This window comes from Ahaetulla prasina, chromosome 2 (assembly GCF_028640845.1).
Source record: "Ahaetulla prasina isolate Xishuangbanna chromosome 2, ASM2864084v1, whole genome shotgun sequence".
NCBI classification, from domain to species: Eukaryota; Metazoa; Chordata; class Lepidosauria; order Squamata; family Colubridae; genus Ahaetulla; species Ahaetulla prasina.
The window spans coordinates 178,682,648-178,704,542 of NC_080540.1; the positions used below are offsets into that span (position 1 = coordinate 178,682,648).

Consider the following 21,895-nt stretch of genomic DNA (forward strand, 5'->3'; position numbering starts at 1 on the left):
TATCAAGTTCACGTTTGATGAAGCTTTCAAGTTTTCTGCTTCATAGACATGTTGGCTGCATTTATCCTGTGAAATAGTATCCCCTAAGTTCTATATAGTCCTACTCCTGTTAGACTTTTATAAAAAAAAGAAAAGAAAAAGATTCAATAGAGCATAGAGGCTGCTCAATATTGATGTCTTGTTGGGAATATGTTCATGTTGGTTATCCTTCCAGACAGAAGCATATATTCTGTTATTGATTTGATCTCTCTTATTTATTGTATTGGCTGTTTTAGCTTATTTTATGTAAATTCTCTAAATTAGTGATGAGGTTTAGTGATGAGGTGGCCCACCAACTGACAAACAAACAGGGCTGTCAAACTCCCAGCCAATGGGCCAGATGCGTCATGTGCTGGCCATGGCCACGCCTGGTTTAGTGATGAGGGTGGGTGTAATGTATTTGAATTTTAGGAGGGAAATTTGGGCGGAAAAATGCACGTTGCTGATTGGCTGATGCCTCAGCCAAAATACTATTTAAAGAGGGGGTTTTGCCTGTTGGCTTTTGCTGGGATCACAATAAACCAAAGAGCTGTTGTCACTTGTATCGTCTCCTGCCTCTTCATTGCCCGAACTTAACATTGGCGACGAGGATGGGATATTGAAGGCAGTGAGACTAGGAAAAGAGCTGAAGGAGCAACGTAATTTCAAACCCAGCCAGTATCAAGGGCGGATACATAGCGATGTCTAGCTATACGCTGCCAGCGCCATTCGACCCAGCCAAGGAGAAATGGGGGTCGTACATGGCTCGTTTCGAGTGTTTCCTCGAAGCTAACGAACTGCAAGGAGTATCGGATAATCGGAAGCGCGCTTACTTCCTGAGCCACTGTGGGCCAGAAGTCTTCGATACCGCCGAATCGCTGTCGGAACCAAAGCCGGTACAGTCGGTGCCATGGCAAACGCTACAGACGACGCTACGAGCACACTACACACCGGTGCCATTGAAGTTTGTACAACGGTACGAGTTGAGGCAAAGAGTTCAGCGAGAGGGCGAATCGATAAGCGTGTACATGGCCGCATTAAGGAAAGCCGCAAACCACTGTGAGTATAGAGACTTGGAGGACTCTTTATTAGAACAACTCATTTGTGGGGTCAGGGACATCCGACTACAGAGGCGGCTGCTGTCGAAAAGCAACCTAACCCTGGCGATAGCCCTGGATGAGGCCAGGGCACACGAGATGTCCACCAAAGCGGCGGAAACCTTACAAAAGCCGAACACGCCAAATGCCGCGGCGAAAGCAACGCCAGTCCACAGCGAAGAAATCCAGGCCGAATCGGACGGTGAAGAAGAGGAAGAGGTTTTCCACACCGGGAGGCCGGAGAGAGGCGACCGGGACGAGTGCGTGAGTTGCGGAGGCCAACACCAACGACAGAATTGCAGGTTCAAAGACGCAATTTGTCGGCGGTGTGAAAAGAAAGGACACATAGCTCAGGCCTGCCGAGCCTCTCAACCTTCCCGCCCAAAATTCAAACCGGCCAATCAACAGGGCGCCGGATCCGCGAAGCGGCCAGGGATTGGTCAGTTCAAAAAAGGCGCGAAGTTGAATCAGACCACTGTGAGAGTGGGCCACGCATCGACACGGCTAGAAAAGAAAATATTCACCAAGACATACATCGAAGGAGTGCAGTGTAAAATGGAGGTGGATACTGGCTCATCAATCACGATTATGTCTTGGGACACAATCGCAAGGGACCTGCCAGACGTCGCGAAACGCCAGCTGCAACCCCAAAAGCTGAGAGTGCAAGACTACCAGGGGAACCGAATCCCTGTTCGAGGAGTCACGTCCGTCAGAGTGAAATATGGACAATTCAAGAAAACCCTGCCGATCACCATCGTAGATGGAAACCTGCCCAGTTTGCTAGGTCTGGACTGGTTCAGAGCCTTGGGCATGGAAGTAACCGGGGTTCACAGAAGCGGAGTCAACCTGAAGGACGAATTGTTGAGAGAATTCGAGGACGTTTTCCAAGACTGCCTGGGCAAGTACGTGGGGACCCCCATTTCATTCAATTTGGACCCCCAGGTGGCTCCCATTAGATTAAAAGCTAGGAGGGTCCCATTCGCCCTCAAACCCAAGATTGACAGGGAACTAGACAAATTAGTAAGCCAGGGAATACTAGTCCCCGTCGACCATGCAAAATGGGAGACACCAATAGTGACCCCAGTCAAACCGGACGGATCAGTCCGGATTTGCGCTGACTATAAGGCAACGCTTAACAAAGCATTGCAAAAGAGTGCTTACCCCGTTCCCGTAGTGCAACATTTGTTGCACTCGTTAGGACAGGGACAGGTTTTTGCCAAACTCGATCTGGCTCAAGCCTACCAACAATTACCAGTTGACGACGAAACGGCCGAAGCGCAGACGATTGTCACACATCGGGGCGCTTTTAAATGCACTCGACTTCAGTTCGGAGTTAGTGTAGCCCCCGGGTTATTCCAAAACCTAATGGAACGACTCCTACAAGGTCTACCGGGAGTAGTTCCATATTTCGACGATGTACTGGTATCAGCAGAAAACTTGGAAGAATTAGGGGTCAAATTACGGAAGGTTTTGGGCATTTTCAGGTCTGCGGGGCTTAAGGTTAAACTCAACAAATGCCAGATAGGAGTTGAATCTGTAGAATTCTTGGGTTACCGGATAGATAAGGAAGGCATCCACCCAACTGAGAGCAAAGTGCGAGCCATTAGAAAGGCTCCAACCCCAAAAAACAAAACAGAATTACAAGCATTTTTGGGGCTTTTAAACTTCTATGCGGTATTTTTAAAAAATAAGGCAACGGTAGCCGAACCGCTACATAAACTGCTAGCGAAAAAATCTGTTTGGACTTGGGGCAGGGTTGAGGCTAAGGCATTTGAAGGCATTAAGAATCTCTTGTCCAGTGATAGCCTTCTAATTCAGTACAATGGGACGTTGCCACTAGTACTAGTTTGTGATGCATCACCCTACGGGGTAGGGGCTGTCCTCAGCCACAGGTTACCAAATGGTTCAGAAGCCCCTATCGCATATTTTTCCCGCACGATGTCCGCAGCGGAAAGGAACTATAGCCAACTAGACCGGGAAGCCCTGGCTATAGTTTCTGGGGTTAAAAAATTCCACGAGTACCTGTTTGGGTGGCAATTTGAAATAGTCACAGACCACAGACCTTTATTGGGACTCTTGGCGGGGGACCGTCCAACACCGGTTGCATTATCACCCAGGCTGACCCGTTGGACTATTTTCCTGGCAGCATATTCGTACAAACTGTCTCACCGACCGGGCAAGGATTTGGGACATGCGGACGCTTTAAGTAGATGCCCGTTGCCAGAGACTATTGAAGACCCGACCCCAGGGACACCCGTCTTGTTAATTGACTCTTTGGACTCTGGCCCAGTCACATCTACGGAAGTGACTAGGGCATCTTACAAAGACATTGTCGTAAGAACTGTGATCGGTTGGGTGCAGAGGGGATGGCCCATTGCACCGGGGGATCGTTTCAAAGAATTTACAAAAAAGCGTTCGGAACTGTCGGTACAAGGGGGTTGTCTGTTATGGGGGGATAGAGTGGTTATTCCGGAGAAATTACGAGGGCATGTGTTGGAACTATTGCATGTGGGCCACCCGGGGATTGTAAGGATGAAAAGCCTAGCGAGAAGTTACGTGTGGTGGCCACAAATGGATAAAGACATTAGCGACCGGTTAGGGAAATGCCAAGCATGTCAAGAATCAAGGTCACTACCCCCAACAGCCCCCATAAGGGATTGGGAGAAACCCCAGGGTCCTTGGTCCAGGATCCATATAGATTTTGCCGGGCCGTTCCATGGGCAGACCTTCTTAATTGTGGTAGATGCCTACTCGAAGTGGTTGGAAATTTTACTCATGAAAACCACAACAGCGGAAGCTGTAATCACAGTATTGAGACATCTATTTGTGACACACGGGTTGCCCGACACTCTAGTGTCTGATAATGGCCCACAATTCATGGCCACCCAGTTTGAGGGGTACTTGGCAGAAGAGGGCATCTGACATGTCCTCTCGGTGCCTTTCCACCCGGTGATGAACGGACTTGCAGAACGTTTCATACGCAGTGCCAAGGAAGCGCTATCTAGAATTAGCCCAGGAGATTGGCAATCCAAAATTGATACCTTCCTGGCAGTCCAACATAAAACTCCCTGTGTGACCACTGGCCGTAGCCCATCGGAGTTATTAATGGGTAGAAGACTCCGGTGCCCCCTAGATCAGTTAAACCCAACATACTCCCCTGATGGGTACCAAAGCACAAAGGGAAGAACCAGAACAATGACAACAGGTGACCCGGTATGGGCACATAACTATAGTGAGGGCCCAGCGTGGCTAAAGGGAACAATTGTAGGAGTGACGGGCCCAAAGTCATACATAGTGGACATGGGGGATGGCCGAGTGTGGAGACGCCACATAGATCAATTACGAAAAAGAATACAAAACAATCCAGAAACCAAACAGCCAGACCCTGACTACCCAATATTTGAACCAACAGCTAACTCAACCCCGAGGCGATCGGAGGACTTAGCTGAGTCTGAAGAAGTCCAGCGACGCCAACTGGCTCCTCCAGAGGACAGCAGGGACGACTCTGCCAATAATCCAGGGCCGGATGGCCCAGAGGAGGAGCTGGGAGGAACAAACAGTCCCTCCGACCAGCTCGACTCACTCCCAGGGAATGAATTGCAGGTCAGAAAGAGTTAGAGACGCCCGTCTTGTTAATTGACTCTTTGGACTCTGGCCCAGTCACATCTACGGAAGTGACTAGGGCATCTTACAAAGACATTGTCATAAGAACTGATCGGTTGGGTGCAGAGGGGATGGCCCACTGCACCGGGGGATCGTTTCAAAGAATTTACAAAAAAAGCGTTCGGAACTGTCGGTACAAGGGGGTTGTCTGTTATGGGGGATAGAGTGATTATTCCAGAGAAATTACGAGGGTATGTGTTGGAACTATTGCATGTAGACCACCCGGGGATAGTAAGGATGAAAAGCCTAGCGAAAAGTTACGTGTGGTGGCCACAAATGGATAAAGACATTAGCAACCGGGTAGGGAAATGCCAAGCATGTCAAGAATCAAGGCCACTACCCCCAACAGCCCCCATAAGGGATTGGGAGAAACTCCAGGGTCCTTGGTCCAGGATCCATATAGATTTTGCCGGGCCGTTCCATGGGCAGACCTTCTTAATTGTGGTAGATGCCTACTCGAAGTGGTTAGAAATTTTACTCATGAAAACCACAACAGCAGAAGCTGTAATCACAGTATTGAGACATCTATTTGTGACACACGGGTTGCCCGACACTCTAGTGTCTGATAATGGCCCACAATTCATGGCCACCCAGTTTGAGGGGTACTTGGCAGACATGTCCTCTCGGCGCCTTTCCACCCGGCGACGAACGGACTTGCAGAACGTTTCATACGCAGTGCCAAGGAAGCGCTATCTAGAATTAGCCCAGGAGATTGGCAATCCAAAATTGATACCTTCCTGGCAGTCCAACATAGAACTCCCTGTGTGACCACCAGCTGCAGCCCATCGGAGTTATTAATGGGTAGAAGACTCCGGTGCCCCCTAGATCGGTTAAACCCAACATACTCCCCTGATGGGTACCAAAGCACAAAGGGAAGAACCAGAACAATGACAACAGGTGACCCGGTATGGGCACATAACTATAGTGAGGGCCCAGCGTGGCTAAAGGGAACAATTGTAGGAGTGACGGGCCCAAAGTCATACATAGTGGACATGGGGGATGGCCGAGTGTGGAGACGCCACATAGATCAATTACGAAAAAGAATACAAAACAATCCAGAAACCAAACAGCCAGACCCTGACTACCCAATATTTGAACCAACAGCTAACTCAACCCCGAGGCAATCGGAGGACTTAGCTGAGTCTGAAGAAGTCCAGCGACGCCAACTGGCTCCTCCAGAGGACAGCAGGGACGACTCTGCCAATAATCCAGGGCCGGATGGCCCAGAGGAGGAGCTGGGAGGAACAAACAGTCCCTCCGATCAGCTCGACTCACTCCCAGGGAATGAACTGCGCAGGTCAGAAAGAGTTAGGAGACGCCCTGTCTTCCTGCGTGACTACGTGGAAAAATAACATGCAAATGTTATGCAAAAAACTATGTAAATATGGTACAATGTGTTCTGGGAGGGGAGGAGTGTAATGTATTTGAATATTAGGAGGGAAATTTGGGCTGGAAAATGCACGTTGCTGATTGGCTGATGCCTCAGCCAAAAACTATTTAAAGAGGGGTTTTTGCCCGTTGGCTTTTGCTGGGATCACAATAAACCAAAGAGCTGTTGTCACTTGTATCGTCTCCTGCCTCTTCATTGCCCGAACTTAACAGTGGGGAGTACTGATAAGTCATGTGACGCCACTGTGACGATGTGAATTTGACACCCCTGCACTAGATAGAAGCAAAATTCCAAAATAACTAGTAATAGGAGATACCTATCTAGCAAAGAGGTACAGAAAATTCGAATTATCTCCTAATTAGATTTTTCTGTACCTCTTTGCTAACAACTCGTGGTCATCTAGATTTTTGCTACACAGATATGGTAGTCTAAGATTTAAGCCCACTTGAAAGGACAAATTTCCTTTCCTCACAGAACAAGGATTTTGGGTTATTCAGTGAAACATTCAGGCAATTGAAGAATGCTACTTGACACTATTCAGTAAAGGATTTTCATTGGCCCAGGTAGCAGATACTTTGGGTAGATTGGAGGACAGAGGAAATGAAGCCCTACAAAAGCACTGATCCAACAAGCAGGACTTGACCAGAGGTGGGTTTCAGCAGGTTCTGACCAGTTCTGGAGAACCGGTAGTGGAAATTTTGAGTAATTCGGAGAACTGGTAAATACCACCTCTGACTGGCCCCGCCCCCATCTATTCTCTACCTCCCGAGTCCCAGCTGATCAGGAGGAAATGGGGATTTTGCAGTAACCTTCCCCTGCAGTGGGGAGGGAATGGAGATTTTACAGTATCCTTCTCCAAGCCACACCCACCAAGCCATGCTATGCCCGCCAAGCCACGCCCACAGAACCGGTAGTAAAAAAAATTGAATCCCACCACTGGACTTGACCCATTCCAAGAAACTATTCTGAGTAAATGACTCAGGCAGGCCCCTCTCTAGTTCACACTAAAATAAGATGAGGGAGGGGGAAGCACATTCAGACTTGCAAGATGCTGTTAGTATTGCTATTACAATAAAAGTAGTCTTGACTTATAGGTCCCTGGTTTCTTAGGTCTGGTCTACCATAGAGAGCTGATAAATAGTCACTGAAAAGGGTTTTGCAGAGGACAGTGAGGCAGGATTTAACGCGGTTGGAATACAAGAGGGTTTAGTGAAATCTGATCTCCATCTAAGTTAAGTAAAACAATAGGGAAGAAAAGGATTATAATAACCATAAAGGCTCACTTTGATATAATTATATTAAAAGTTTTAAAAGCAAGAGTGAAAACCTAAACAGAGTAAGAAGAAAAAGGAATAAATAAGAAAGAAAGCCAAACAAAGAAAGGGCCGTGGTGGCTCAGGCTGTAAGATAGCCTGCTATTAAAACACAGCAGCCTGTAATTACTGCAGGTTCTAGTCCCACCAGGCCCAAGGTTGACTCAGCCTTCCATCCTTTATAAGGTAGGTAAAATGAGGACCCAGATTGTTGGGGGGGCAATAAGTTGACTTTGTAAATATACAAATAGAATGAGACTATTGCCTTACACAATGTAAGCCGCCTTGAGTCTTCGGAGAAGGGCGGGATATAAATGTAAAAAAAAAAAAAAGTATGAAAAGAAAAAAGGTATGAAGAAGTGGGTTCTTTGCAGCAGTGATAAGTACAATTGTAAATTTCCCTGTTTCTCTAAAGTTACCTTGTGACTCTCTTCTTTCTATCATCTATCCTGTCTAATCATCAGAACTATAGATAGATAATATATTCAGTACATAGATATTAATCTTGAATAACCTTGAACTACGACGTCTACGTTCTGACCTAAGCTTAGTACACAAGATTATCTACCATGACGTCCTACCTGTTAATGACTACTTTAACTTCAACCGCAATAACACAAGGGCTATCAATAGATACAAACTAAATGTAATTCGCTCTAATCTTGATTGCAGAAAATATGATTTCAGCAATAGAATAGTAAATGTCCGGAACACACTACCTGATCCTGTTGTTAATTTCTCTAACCCCCATACTTTTTACCTTAAACTGTCTACTGTAGAACTTACACGTTTCTTAAGAGGTCCCTAAGGGGGCATGCATAAGTGTACCAGCATGCCTACCGTCCCTGTCCTATTATTCCCATTTATATATACTCGTTTTATGTGTTTATGGCTACGTTTTGCTTATTCATATCCATTTATTTGTGCCATTTTTTTCATGTGCCCATGTCTGCGTCTATGCTGATACTTGTTTCCTTGTATGTGTTGACAAATTAAATAATAATAATAAATAATATTATCTTTTCTCTAACCAGCCAAGTCAATTTGGCCATCTTAACCAGTCCTATCGTCTTCACCAACCATTCCTCAATTATAGGGATTGCACAAATGTATCATTTTAGACTATCACGTCTTCAGAAACTATTGGTTGCAATTCACAATGAAGAATGGTTTTTTACAGATAAAGGAATTCTGAGTCAAGAGTGCATCAGCAAAACCCCCGGGGTGAAAATGGCATGACATGGTATTTTTTTCTCCCAGCATATCAAAAAAATGAGGCTTCTAACATCGCACAAACCCAGGCTTTGTTTCCATTGCTCTGAAAAGAGACAAATACCTGGCAATTATACAACCATCTGCATCCTCACATTGCACATACAGACAGCTAGATAATTGTTTGAAAGAAAATGTTGCTTCATGAGGCTTTTTAAAGCCTCCCCCACGAAGCAAAAAGAATAACAGGAAAACCTTGAACAATTTTTTTAGGCAGGATTATTTCCTTTTAAAGAATATTGAAAACAAGTTGCATGTCCATAGAATGTTTTTCTGGCGGTTTTCCAAGAATGGCTAGAAAAAGGCTGATTAGGCTTGACTGTTAATGGATGACTCACCAGTTTTTACCAGGCCACTTGAGACGTGTATTTAATACAAATAATAAGCCACATGAAGTAAATGTAGCAGCAACCGCAGAGTAATGAATTTAACTTCAAAGAGAAAGGCAGACTCACTTTGCAGAGAATAGGAACTGAATAATTAGAGGCTAGTTCAGGGATTCCATTGCCATGGTACAGTACTGAATAGGAAATTTTTTAAAAAGACAAGAATCAGAAACTGTTTTAAAAGAGGCTCAAGTAAAATGCTCTATTTATTAATCAGGAACTTTCAAGAAAAATATCAGAAGACAAGTCCTTATTCCAGTTTATTAACAGTAACTCCACTGAAGTTAGGGTGAATTTTTTTTTACTTGTACAGGAAAGGTTTTTAGTTGACTTTATATAACAGAATAATAGAGTTGGAAGGGAACTTGGAGGACTTCTAGTCCACCATTCTATACCAGGGGGGGTCAAACTCAATTTCATTGAGGGCCACCTCAGCATTATGGTTTCCCACAAAGGGCCAGTAACTGAGTTGCCGTGACCAGGTGGGTGCGGCCAGCTCAATGTTCTTCTCCAATCCCAGTCTCATCGCCATTTCACTGCCAGGTGCCCCCTCCTAGCAAAGCAGGAAGCGGAGGATGACACTGCTGCATGTGGAAGCGCAGAGGAGAAAGTCTGCAGGGAGCAATTTCCTCCGAGTCTGCCTTGACAGATCTCTGGAGAGCAAGAGGAGGAGGAGGCAGGGGAGCAGTGCTCCCTGGTCCTGCACAATGGAGGCTGGCCCTTCTCAAAAGGGAACCCCTGTTCCCAGTCATGTGTGGTAAGGATGCTGGCTTGTTGGGGCAGCTTTCCCTCTCACAAGTTCCCCTCCTCTCCTCTCTCCAGAAATATGTGCTTCCACACATAGAAACATTGTCCTCCACATCCCATTGGGGGGCCCAGGCAAATTGGAAGGGGAGATCCAGAGGTCTCCAGCAGAGGAAGATGAGACCAGGGCGCAGACCAAAGCCTAATCCATGGAGGAGCCTTGCCATCCTTCTCAGGCCACATGGAGGATCCCCGGATGGCGGCGTGGAATACCTGGAGCCCTTGGCAGCAGAGGGAAAGTGCCCACCTGGCCCTCAACTTCCCGGGACACTGTGACCCCCCAGCCCAGCCCAACCAGCCCCACTTCTCTGAGAGAGTGCCTAGCTGCTGTTACCTCCTTGAGGATGCTGCTGCTGTGCTTGCTCTGCTTGGCCAGGTTGCTCATGGTGGGTGCGGGAGAGCAAAGTGTGTGGGTCAGAGGGAGGCCCACTCCCTCACTCTCCATGCGAGGAGACTTAGCTTTGTAATTAAAGCATCCTCAAGGATAGAATGGGAAACCACCAGGAGAGGCCAGGACAAGGGGCAAGAGGATGGTGAAAGGGCAGCAGGGCTGCTGATGGCCAAGTGCTAAGGCAGGACTTCCCTCAGACCCTCCCTCTCATTCCAATCTCCCTCCTTCCTTCCTTCCTGTTTCCCTCCCTCCTTCTCATTCCCAGCTCCTTCCTCCCTCTCTCCCTCCCTCACCCAGGAAGGGATGAGGGGAGGGGGAGAGGTTGACAGCACGGCTACTGCCCATGCTGCCAGTAGCCGTGGCTTTCCCAAGCAGGGCCAGGGCGGTCCCGGTGAAAGGGAAGCACTTGCGGGCTGTGAGGCTAGGCTGGCGAGTGGGCCGTAGAGACACTGGTGGCGGGCATGGTGCTGATCTACAACTTTGTGGCGGCCATCCAGGCCAGGGTGTGGTCAGCCTTAGATCTGGTCCGCAGAACCGCCCTGCAGACAGCAAGGGGCTGCCCCTGCCATCTCAATCGCACCTCCTGGGCATGTGTATAGGGGGCAGTGAGCGTGCGGGGCCTAGCATCCCTGGTGACCCTCTTGCCCCACAGGCTGACTGTGTTCTGAGTGCTTCCCTTTCACTGGGATGCCAGTCCTGACGCCCTCTTCACCTCCTGTGCGCTGCACCCACAGTGGGGTGGGCCAGGGCCAAGGTGGTGGTGGCTGGCCCCTCACTGTCCCTAGGGCAGCCCATGGGCCAGATCTAACCACATCATGGGCTGTATCTGCCCCGCGGGCCTTTTGTTTGATATGTCTGCTCTATACCATTTTAGACAAATGTCTGTCCAGTCTCTACTTAAAAGGCTCCAGTGATGGAGCATCCACAACTTCTAAAGGCAAGCCATTCCAGTGGTTAATTGTTCTCACTGTTAGGAAATTTCTCCTTAATTCTAGGTTGCTTCTCTCCTTGATTAGTTTCCATCCTTTGCTTCTTGTCTTGTCTTCTGGTGCTTTGGAAAAGCAAGACAAGAAACAATGTATGAAAAATAATCAAGGAGAGAAGCAATCTAGAACTAAGGAGGAATTTCCTAACAGTGAGAACAATTAACTAGTGGAATGGCTTGTCTTCAAAAGTTGTGGGTGCTCTACAACTTCTATTACAATATTACACTACGTATTTTATTGGCAATGGTTTCTGTTAAATAACAAGCAAACAGCATATGGAATATTGTTAAATGAGATCATATTTACATCTACTAAAGTCATAAAATGATTAGTGTTAAGGGAAAGCACAATTCCTTTAGTGAAGCACTTGAAAATACATATTGGTTCATACATCTAACCCTCTTCTTAGGAGATCAGCTAGAAACGAAATGTTAAAGAATTGTTTAACTTCTTGTGACACAGTTTTAATCACCCAAATGAACCTGACCATTTTTTGGGAGGGGGAATGGATAAGTGAAACAGTAGAATTATTGTCCAATATTTATAAAAAGTTTCAATGTATATAGCTTTCAATTTATTTTTATATTTAAAACATTTTTATTACCACCCATCTTATATTAAACTGAGAGTGGCTCACAGTTGTCATACATGTTAGATTTTGAAGGACCAAACAGCAAAGATGACATTTTCTTGGCAGAACAGAGTTCAGGAAGAAGTATTCCACACAAGATAATAGATTTGTTCTAGATCATTTAGTTTGCAAATACAGTACATTTCCCCCCAAAAAAGCCAGACTCCCTGCTAATTTTGTTCACCTAAAGATGGTTTTGATTCTATAATATTTGATCTAAAGGAGTCTATTAATTAGGATCTATTATGGAAAAGTTATGGGACATGGTGGCTCAGTGACTAAGATGCTGAACTTGTCGTTCGAAAGGTTGTCAGTTCAGCAGTTCAAATCCCTGGTGCTGCATAATGGGGTGAGCTCCCGTTACTTGTCCCAGCTTCTGCCAACTTAGCAGTTTGAAAGCACTTAAAAAATGCAAGTAGAAAAATAGGGATTCACCTTTGGTGGGAAGCAGTGGTGGGTTGCCCCCGATTTGGACCGGTTCTATAGAACCGGTAATAAAACTGGTGGGAGGCTCCGCTCACTGACTCAAACGTCATCAAAAGTGATCTGCACATGCGCAGAAGAATGCGTGCATGCACAAGCGGAGTGAGCGCGCGAGTGTGGGCACGACGCAAATCGGTAGTAAAGGTAAGTAGAATCCACCCCTGGTGGGAAAGTATTCTGTGCACCTTTGGCATTTAGTCATGCCGGCCACATGACCATGGAGACGTTTTCGGACAGTGCTGGCTCTTCGGCTTTGAAACGGAAATGAGCACCTCCCCCTAGAATCGGGAACGACTAGCACATATGTGCGAGGGGAACCTTTACCTTTATGGAAAAAAATGTTAAATAATAGAGATCTAACAACTAGAACTAACAACTTTTATATCTCATTTGAATTTTGTATTCAAACATTTCACTATAAGTCAAACTACCAGTAACCCTAGGGAATTCTAGGGAAGTTAGGCCAAGGCTTGTACTGACTCCTTGCTCCATTTCTATATTAGAATAGAATAGAATAGAATAGAATAGAATAGAATAGAATAGAATAGGATAGGATAGGATAGGATAGGATAGGATAGGATAGGATAGGATAGGATAGAATTTTTTATTGGCCAAGTGTGATTGGACACACAAGGAATTTGTCTTGGTGCATATGCTCTCAGTGTACATAAAAGAAAAGATACCTTGATCAACGTACAACACTTACAACACTTAATGATAGTCATAGGCTACAAATAAGTAATCAGGAAACAATATAAGTATAAATCGTAAGGATACAAGCAACAAAGTTAGAGTCGTTAAGTGGAAGGAGATGGGTGATGGAGAACGATGAGAAGATTAATAGTAGTGCAGATTTAGTAAATAGTTTGACAGTGTTGAGGGAATTATTGGTTTAGCAGAGTGATGGCCTTCGGGGGAAAACTGTTCTTGTGTCTAGTTGTTCTGATGTGCAGTGCTCTATAGCGTCGTTTTAAGGGTAGGAGTTGAAACGATTTAAGTCCAGGATGCAAGGGGTCTGTAAATATTTTCAGAGCCCTCTTTTTGACTCGTGCAGTATACAGGTACTCAATGGAAGATAGGTTGGTAGCTATTATTTTTTCTGCAGTTCTAATTATCCTCTGAAGTCTGTGTCTGTCTTGTTGGGTTGCAGAACCGAACCAGACAGTTATAGAGGTGCAGATGACAGACTCAATAATTCCTCTGTAGAACTGGATCAGCAGCTCCTTGGGCAGTTTGAGCTTTCTGAGTTGGCGCAGAAAGAACATTCTTTGTTGTCCTTTTTTGATGACGTTTTTGATGTTAGCTGTCCATTTTAGATCTTGCGATATGGCAGAACCTAGAAATTTGAAGGTTTCTACTGTTGATACTGTGTTGTCTAGTATTGTGAGAGGTGGAAGTATGGAAGGGTTTCTCCTAATGTCTACCACAATTTCTATGGTTTTGAGTGTGTTCAGTTCCAGATTGTTCTGGTCACACCACGAGGCTAGTCGTTCAACCTCCTGTCTATATGCGGATTCATTAATGACTTATTATACACATATTTATTTAACCTTGTGTATAATTAGGACTGAGCAACCTCAGGAAAATTGATTATCTTATCTTAGAACTTGGAGGGTTGATGGTCGAGGTAAATGTCTTAAAGTTTCAATGGAATTTTAAACATGCGATAACCAATGACCCTTTATTCTTTCATTTTGATTGTTGCATGTTATGGACAAACAAAAGGAATCATGACTTGGAAAACATTAAAATAATAAAATAATAATAATAATAATAATAATAATAATAATAATAATAATAATAATAATAATAATAATAATAATAATAATAATAATAATAATTTAATTTGTATACCGCCCTTCTCCCGAAGGACTCAGGGTGGTTTACAACCACAGTAAAAATACAAAAACAACACATACAATGCTAAAAACAAACATTAAAAAACTTATTCAATTGGCCCCATTTAAAATACAATATCAACCCTGTAAAACTAATAAAATTTAAAACCCATAAAATCAATTAAATTTTTTAAAAATTCAAGCCATATACTTTTTGTTTGACCTAAATTTATAGCCCTTACATTTCTTTGGATAATCCCATTTTACAATGAGTGAAAGAGGAGCAGACATCTTCCAATCCACATTGGATAATAAGTCTTAATTATGTTAAGAAGTAATTTTCTTTCTTTTGTTCTAATGAAATAGCTTCAAATATTTTAGTCTTTCCTGTAAGACAGAGCTTTTTGACCTTTTTATGTCTTGAAACCTTTTTATACAAGGAACAAATTATCTTCATACACTGTGCGCACAATTATTAGGCAAGCTGCATTTTGAAGGATTAATTTTATTATTGAACAACTACAGTGCTCTAGGTCAATCCAAAATGATAATAAACTTCAAACCTGAATATTTAAGAAAGTAAAAGTGAGGTTATAGCTTTCTTAGGAGAATATCTACATATGCACAATTATTGGCCAACTATTAGTGTGCAGAATTATTATGCAATAAATGAAAAATGAAAATTTTCCCATCTCACTCATTTATTTTCATCTGTTAAAGTGAGAATAATAAAACAACTCAAAATTTACAATTAAACATTTCTGACAGTTCAGAAAAAAATCAATGACCAATACAGCCACCCTTTTTTTCAATAATAGTCATAAGCCTTCCATTCACGGAGTCTGTCAGTTTCTTGATCTGTTGACGATCAACTGTTTGTGCAGCAGCAACCACAGCCTCCTAGACACTGTTCAGAGAGGTGTACTGTTTTCCTTCACCATAAATCTCCCATTTAAGAAGGGCCCACAAGTTCTCAATAGGGTTTAGGTCAGGTGAGGAAGGGGCCATCTCATTATTCTTTCATCTTTAAGGCCTTTACTGGCTAGCCACGCAGTGGAGTACTTCAATGCATGCGATGGAGCATTATCCTGCATAAAAATCATGGTCTTCTTGAAAGATGCAGACTTTTTCCTGTACCAGGAAAACACTGCTTGAAGAAAGTGTCTTCTAAAAACTGGCAGTAGGTTTGGAAGTTGATTTTGAGTCTATCTTCAACCCAAAAAGGTCCAACTAGCTCATCTTTCATAATACCAGCCCATACCAGTACCCCACCTCCACCTTGCTGGCGTCTGAGTCGAAGTGGAGCTCTGTGCCAGTTACTGATCCAGTCACAGTCCTGCCCTAGGCTTGAAGTCTGCTGGTGGCTTTGGGATAATCCCTCCTTCTCTCTCAGCCTTAGGAAGCAGGCTGTTAAGCATGAATAAATTTCATCATTAATTTCACTTTGCAGGTACACAGGTTAAAAATTACAATTGAGCCCAAAATTTCTGTTGTTGTGAGACATTTGTTAAGTGAATTTTGCCCCATTTTATGACCTTTCTTGCCACACTTGTTAAGTGAATCACTGCAGTTGATAAATTAGTAACCCGGTTGTTAAATGAACCTGGTCTCCCCACTGACTTTGAAGACACTGCAACCGTCACAAATATGAACCAGTTGCCAAGCATCTTAATTTTGATCCCATAATCATGGGGATTCTGGAAAGGTTAGAACTGTGAAAAACAGTCATAAGACACTTTCTTCAGTGCCATTGTAACTTTGAACGGTCACTAAGTGAACCATTGTAAGTCGAGGACTACCTATACTGTATATATATTTAGATTCTTGCATATTTTTTGAGTTCTCACTAGTACAAAGGCACAAAGGCTTCTGGTGGCTCAACAGACTAATGCAGTCTGTTATTAAGAGCAGCTGCTTGCAATTACTGCAGGTTCAAGTCCCACCAGGCCCAAGGTTGACTCAGCCTTCCATCCTTTATAAGGTAGGTAAAATGAGGACCCAGATTGTTGGGGGGCAATAAGTTGACTTTGTATATAATATACAAATGGATGAAGACTTTTGCTTGACATAGTGTAAGCCGCCCTGAGTCTTCGGAGAAGGGCGGGATATAAATGCACATTTTTAAAAAAGGCGACTTTTAAGAACCAAAATCTACATTATGTATGTCAAAATGCCCATTTTAATGCAAACAATACTTTTGGTAGGGTAGACTAAAAATGGAGAAATGATGAAAAGTTTAGATTATATGTTGTTCTTTCCATACAGTTCTATGTTTCAGATGAATATGTAACTGTCTGGAGGTGGCAGAAAGATCTGGAGAGGCAATCTGGAGCAGGAAATCTCAGGTAAGGAAAGGGTTAAGCACCTTCTGCTGCTTTCCACTTTTGGTTCCCCAAATTTTCCAACATGTAAATACTATATGTTTATGTGTGTGTGAGAGAAAGTGGTTTCATATATGTTTCTGTATGTGCAACATGTGCTTTTGGCCTTTTGAAAAACCAAATATATCTATCTGTTGACCAGTAAGGTTGCTGACTCATGTAACCTTTGCAATTGCTTTACCAGGAGGGAAAATTTACGTAAAGGAAAGCACAACCAGCTCAGGGATCTATTGAGAATAACTTGTGTTTCTTTCCTTTCCATTTTCACCCCAACACTACCACTACCCCCACCATCAACTTTTTAATTTCCTCCTTTCTCTTCAGCTCACACATACCTCAGACCATAAACAAGGCAAGTGTGATCTAGCCTGTTTAATTGCAAAAAGGAGGCCAACATTTCCACTTCCTACCTTCAGTGGTTTTCTCTCAAAGCCTCCTGAAGACTTCTCAAGGCCTGCTTCCCTCCTCCCACTTGCTCTCTACCCTGACCCAGCCACCCAGCCACCCACAAGGCCGTGGGAGACTGAACAATTTGTCAGTGCTAGAAAAATACAACATTAGCAATTGCTTGTACAGTATTAATAAAAGTATTATTATTGCTTCTCATAGATTTTTGTTGTACACTGTGGCTTAGAGGGTTAGTTACAGCAGGGCCCCCCAACCCCCACAGACCTGTACCGGTCTGTGGTGCGAAATCGAAACCATCCCCCCACCCCTATTGTGTGAAAAAAGTGTCTTCCACAAAACTGGTTCCTGGTGCCACAAAGATTGTGGACTGCTGACTTAGAGGACATCTGTCAAAAGTAGGACACACCCTCTATCTGCCAGGAATAGCCTTAAAATCAAATATTGTCTAGCTTCTTGAGTATCTAGAATGCTTTCTGTTCCTGAGCAGCTTTTCTCTGCTTCTTGATAAGTACTAACCACAAGTTAACAAGCTCAGGTCGATGACCTTAATCAATTGATTAGCATTTTCTAGCTGGCTTATGCTGCTGCCTAAAATTGACAAGACCTAAATCAGCTTTTGCCTCCTCTAGCAGACTCCTGCCATTAAAAAACCAATCTTTCTGATCAGTAATGGGTTTCAATTTAGTATGCTACCGGTTTGCTTTTGTGCGTGCATGCGCTCACGTGCGACACTTCTGCACATGCACAGAAGCGTCTGGGTGGGTGGGTAGAGTCTTCCGCTACCGGTTTGCCCAATCTGGCAACCCACCACTGTTTCTGCTGCTGGAAAAAGTAATGTCATATATTGTACATAAGACAAATAAGTATACTTATTTGTCTTATAAATTAACTATACTTAAGTACTCTTTTTTTGTTGTTGTTCTCAGTTTTTCAATGGAACTTTTAATATGAAAGTTAAGAAAATTAAACAATAAGTGTGTCCCCGCTCCTACCCCAATTTGTCCTCCTTTCCAATTGTCAGTGTCCTCCTTTGCCTGTTCTGACAAGTCTATTTAGAGACGCATTGAACAAAAGTGGTACAGAAACTACATCAATCAATCAAGTTGGTATGCCTAGCAACATTAGTTTATTTGTGTTCATTTAAATTAAAAAACAACAACAACATTAAAAACATATGGACTACCAACCTTGATCAAGGAAAAACAATAGATGCAATCTACATAGACTTCTGCAAAGCTTTTGATTCAGTAGTACACGATAAACTACTCCTCAAACTAAAATCCTACGGCATTTCGGGACCACTTCACAATTGGATAAATGCCTTCCTGTCAAACAGACAACAAGTGGTCAAAATTGGCAACGCTATATCAAATCCTGTTCCTGTCAAAAGTGGCGTTCCCCAAGATAGTGTTCTTGGACCAACACTCTTCATACTATACATAAATGATCTCTGTGACCTCATCTCAAGTTATTGTGTTCTCTTTGCTGATGATGTCAAACTATTTAATACCACTAATAATACTTCTACCCTTCAAGAAGACCTCGACTTAATTTCCGATTGGTCTAAAACTTGGCAACTCCAAATCTCAACCAGCAAATGCTCAGTCTTACATATTGGAAAAAAGAACCCTAACATCAAGTACAAACTTAATGGACATTACCTAACTGACGACCCCCACCCTGTCAAAGATCTTGGAGTTCTCATATCAAATGACCTTAATGCCAAAGCCCACTGCAACTACATAGCAAAAAAGGCCCTAAGAGTTGTAAACCTAATTTTACACAGCTTCTTTTCTAAAAACTCTACACTACTAACTAGAGCATACAAAACATTTGCCAGACCTATTCTTGAATACAACTCATCCGTCTGGAATCCATACCACATCTCTGACATAAATACAATAGAACGAGTCCAGAAATATTTTACTAGAAGAGTTCTTCACTCCTCCGAAAACAATAAAACACCTTATACCAACAGACTTGAAATCCTGGGATTAGAAAACTTACAACTCCGTCGACTTCGACATGACCTGTGTTTAACACACAAAATCATCTATTGGAATATCCTTCCTATAAAAGACTATTTCAGCTTCAATCGCAATATTACAAGAGCAAAAAATAGATTCAAGCTTAATGTCAACCGCTTCAAACTCGATTGCAGAAAATATGACTTCTGTAACAGAGTTGTTAATGCTTGGAACTCATTATCTGACTCCATAGTCTCTACTCAAAATCCCATAATCTTCAACCAAAAACTGTCTACTATTGACCTCACCCCATTCCTAAGAGGACTATAAGGGGCGTGCATAAGAGCACAATAGTGCCTACCGTTCCTGTCCTATTGTTCCCTTCATTATATCAAATTAATATAGTTGATGCATATTTTTTTACTTATATATATATATTTTTTTTTTCTTCAAGATATGTTGTTTTATCTATGACAATTGTTTGTGTATACTGTTGTGACAAAAAGAAATAAAAAAAGAGCTTTCTTAATGTCCCCATGAGGAGAGTAGCCTGGGTAGAACACACTTAGCCTAAAAGAAGCCTCCTCCTCCTCCTCCATTTTGACACAAGGAAGGAGGTTTCTACAGGTTCTGTTACTGTCTCGTGTTTCGAGCTTCCATTTTACCATCCTCTTTTCTCTACAAGATGTTGAAGATGTTGAACCTGCGTCTGGAATTAAGAATCTGTTGTTAGGGCTACCACGTCTACACTGCAAAAATCTTGAACAATCATGAGAGGACAGCAAGGACATACAGAAATCTTAATTCTTTTCATTTATTTATTTATTTGTCAATCTTATATAAGATAACAGGTAAAAGTATAAACATAATTTGGATACATGAAAAGAGTAAGTATAAAAGGAATATTAGGACAGGGACGGTGGGCACACAGGTACTCTTATGCACGCCCCTTACAGACCTCTTATTTATTTATTTATTTATTTATTATTTAGATTTTTATACCGCCCTTCTCCCGAAGGACTCAGGGCGGTGTACAGCCAGATTCAAAAACAGTACAATATACAAATTAAAACAAAAATTAAAATAACATATTCTATAAATGGCCGAAAATTTAAAACCGTCAAATTTGACCCATAAAATTCATAAAATACCCCAATTAAAATTATTAAAATTCAAAAGTTTAAAAAGTTAAGCCAGTCCCGCTTGGATAAACAAGTGCGTTTTCAATTCATGGCGAAAGGTCCGAAGGTCAGGTAATTGACGCAAACCAGGGGGAAGTTCGTTCCAGAGGGTAGGTGCTCCAACAGAGAAGGCCCTTCCCCTGGGGGCCGCCAGCCGACATTGCTTGGCGGATGGCACCCTGAGAAGACCCTCTCTGTGTGAGCGTACGGGTCGGTGGGAGGCATAAGGTAACAGCAGGCGGTCCCGTAAGTACCCGGGCCCTAAGCCATGGAGCGCTTTAAAGGTGGTAACCAACACCTTGAAGCGCACCCAAAAGACCACAGGTAGCCAGTGCAGACTGCGCAGGAGCGGTGTTACGTGGGAGCAATGTGAGGCTCCCTCAATCACCCGCGCAGCTGCATTCTGAACTAGCTGAAGCCTCCGAGTGCACTTCAGGGGTAGCCCCATGTAGAGAGCATTGCAATAATCCAGACAAGAAGTGACAAGAGCGTGAGTGACCGTGCATAAGGCATCCCGGTCAAGGAAGGGGCGCAACTGGCAAACCAGGCGGACCTGGTAAAAAGCTCTCCTGGAGACGACCGCCAAATGGTCTTCAAATGACAGCCGTCCATCCAGGAGAATGCCCAAGTTACACACTCTTTCTGTTGGGGCCAATGACTCACCCCCAACTCCGTCTTGGAGGGATTGAGCTTGAGTCTGTTTCTCCCCATCCAGACCCGTACGGCTTCCAGGCACCGGGATAGCACTTCGACAGCTTCGTTGGGGTGGCCCGGGGTGGAAAAGTACAGCTGCGTATCGTCAGCGTACAGCTGGTAACTCACCCCAAAGCCACTGATGAACTCGCCCAACGGCTTCATATAGATGTTGAACAGGAGAGGCGAGAGAATCGACCCCTGAGGCACCCCACAAGTAAGGCGCCTCGCGGTCGATCTCTGCCTTCCTGTCAACACCGTCTGCGACCGGTCAGAGAGATAGGAGGAGAACTACCGATAAACGGTGCCTCCCACTCCCAAACTCTCCAACCGGTGCAGCAGGATACCATGGTCGATGGTATCAAAAGCCGCTGAGAGATCTAACAGGACCAGGGCAGAGGAACAACCCCTATCCCTGGCCCTCCAGAGGTCATCCACCAACGCGACCAAAGCTGTCTCCGTACTATATCCGGACCGGAAGCCGGACTGGAACGGGTCTAGATAGACAGCTTCATCCAAGTACTGGGGAAGCTGCCATGCCACCACACTCTCTACAACCTTCGCCACAAAGCGAACGTTGGAGACTGGATGATAATTTCCCAAAATAGCTGGGTCCAGGCAAGGCTTCTTGAGGAGGGGTCTCACCGCCGCCTCTTTCAAGGCGGCAGGGAAAACCCCTTCCAACAATGAAGCATTTATAATTCCCCGGAGCCAGCCTCGTGTCACCTCCTGAGTGGCCAGCACCAGCCAGGAGGGACATGGGTCCAGTAAACATGTGGTGGCATGTAACCTCCCCAGTAGCCTGTCCACGTCCTCGAGAGCCACAGAATCAAACTCATCCCAAACAACATCGACAAGACGCGTCTCCGTCATCTCACCTGGATCATCACAATTTTGGTCCAAACTATCCCGGAGCTGAGCGATTTTATCGTATAGATAATGACTAAACTCCTCGGCACGTCCCTGCAAGGGGTCATCCCGCCCTTCCTGATG

At 44.0% G+C, this 21,895-nt stretch overlaps 1 pseudogene; it reads left to right on the forward strand.

Annotated features, from left to right (window-relative positions):
- Positions 1 to 1,006: 1,006 nt before the first annotated feature.
- Positions 1,007 to 4,118, forward strand: LOC131193334 (uncharacterized protein K02A2.6-like; annotated as a pseudogene).
- Positions 4,119 to 21,895: the final 17,777 nt, after the last annotated feature.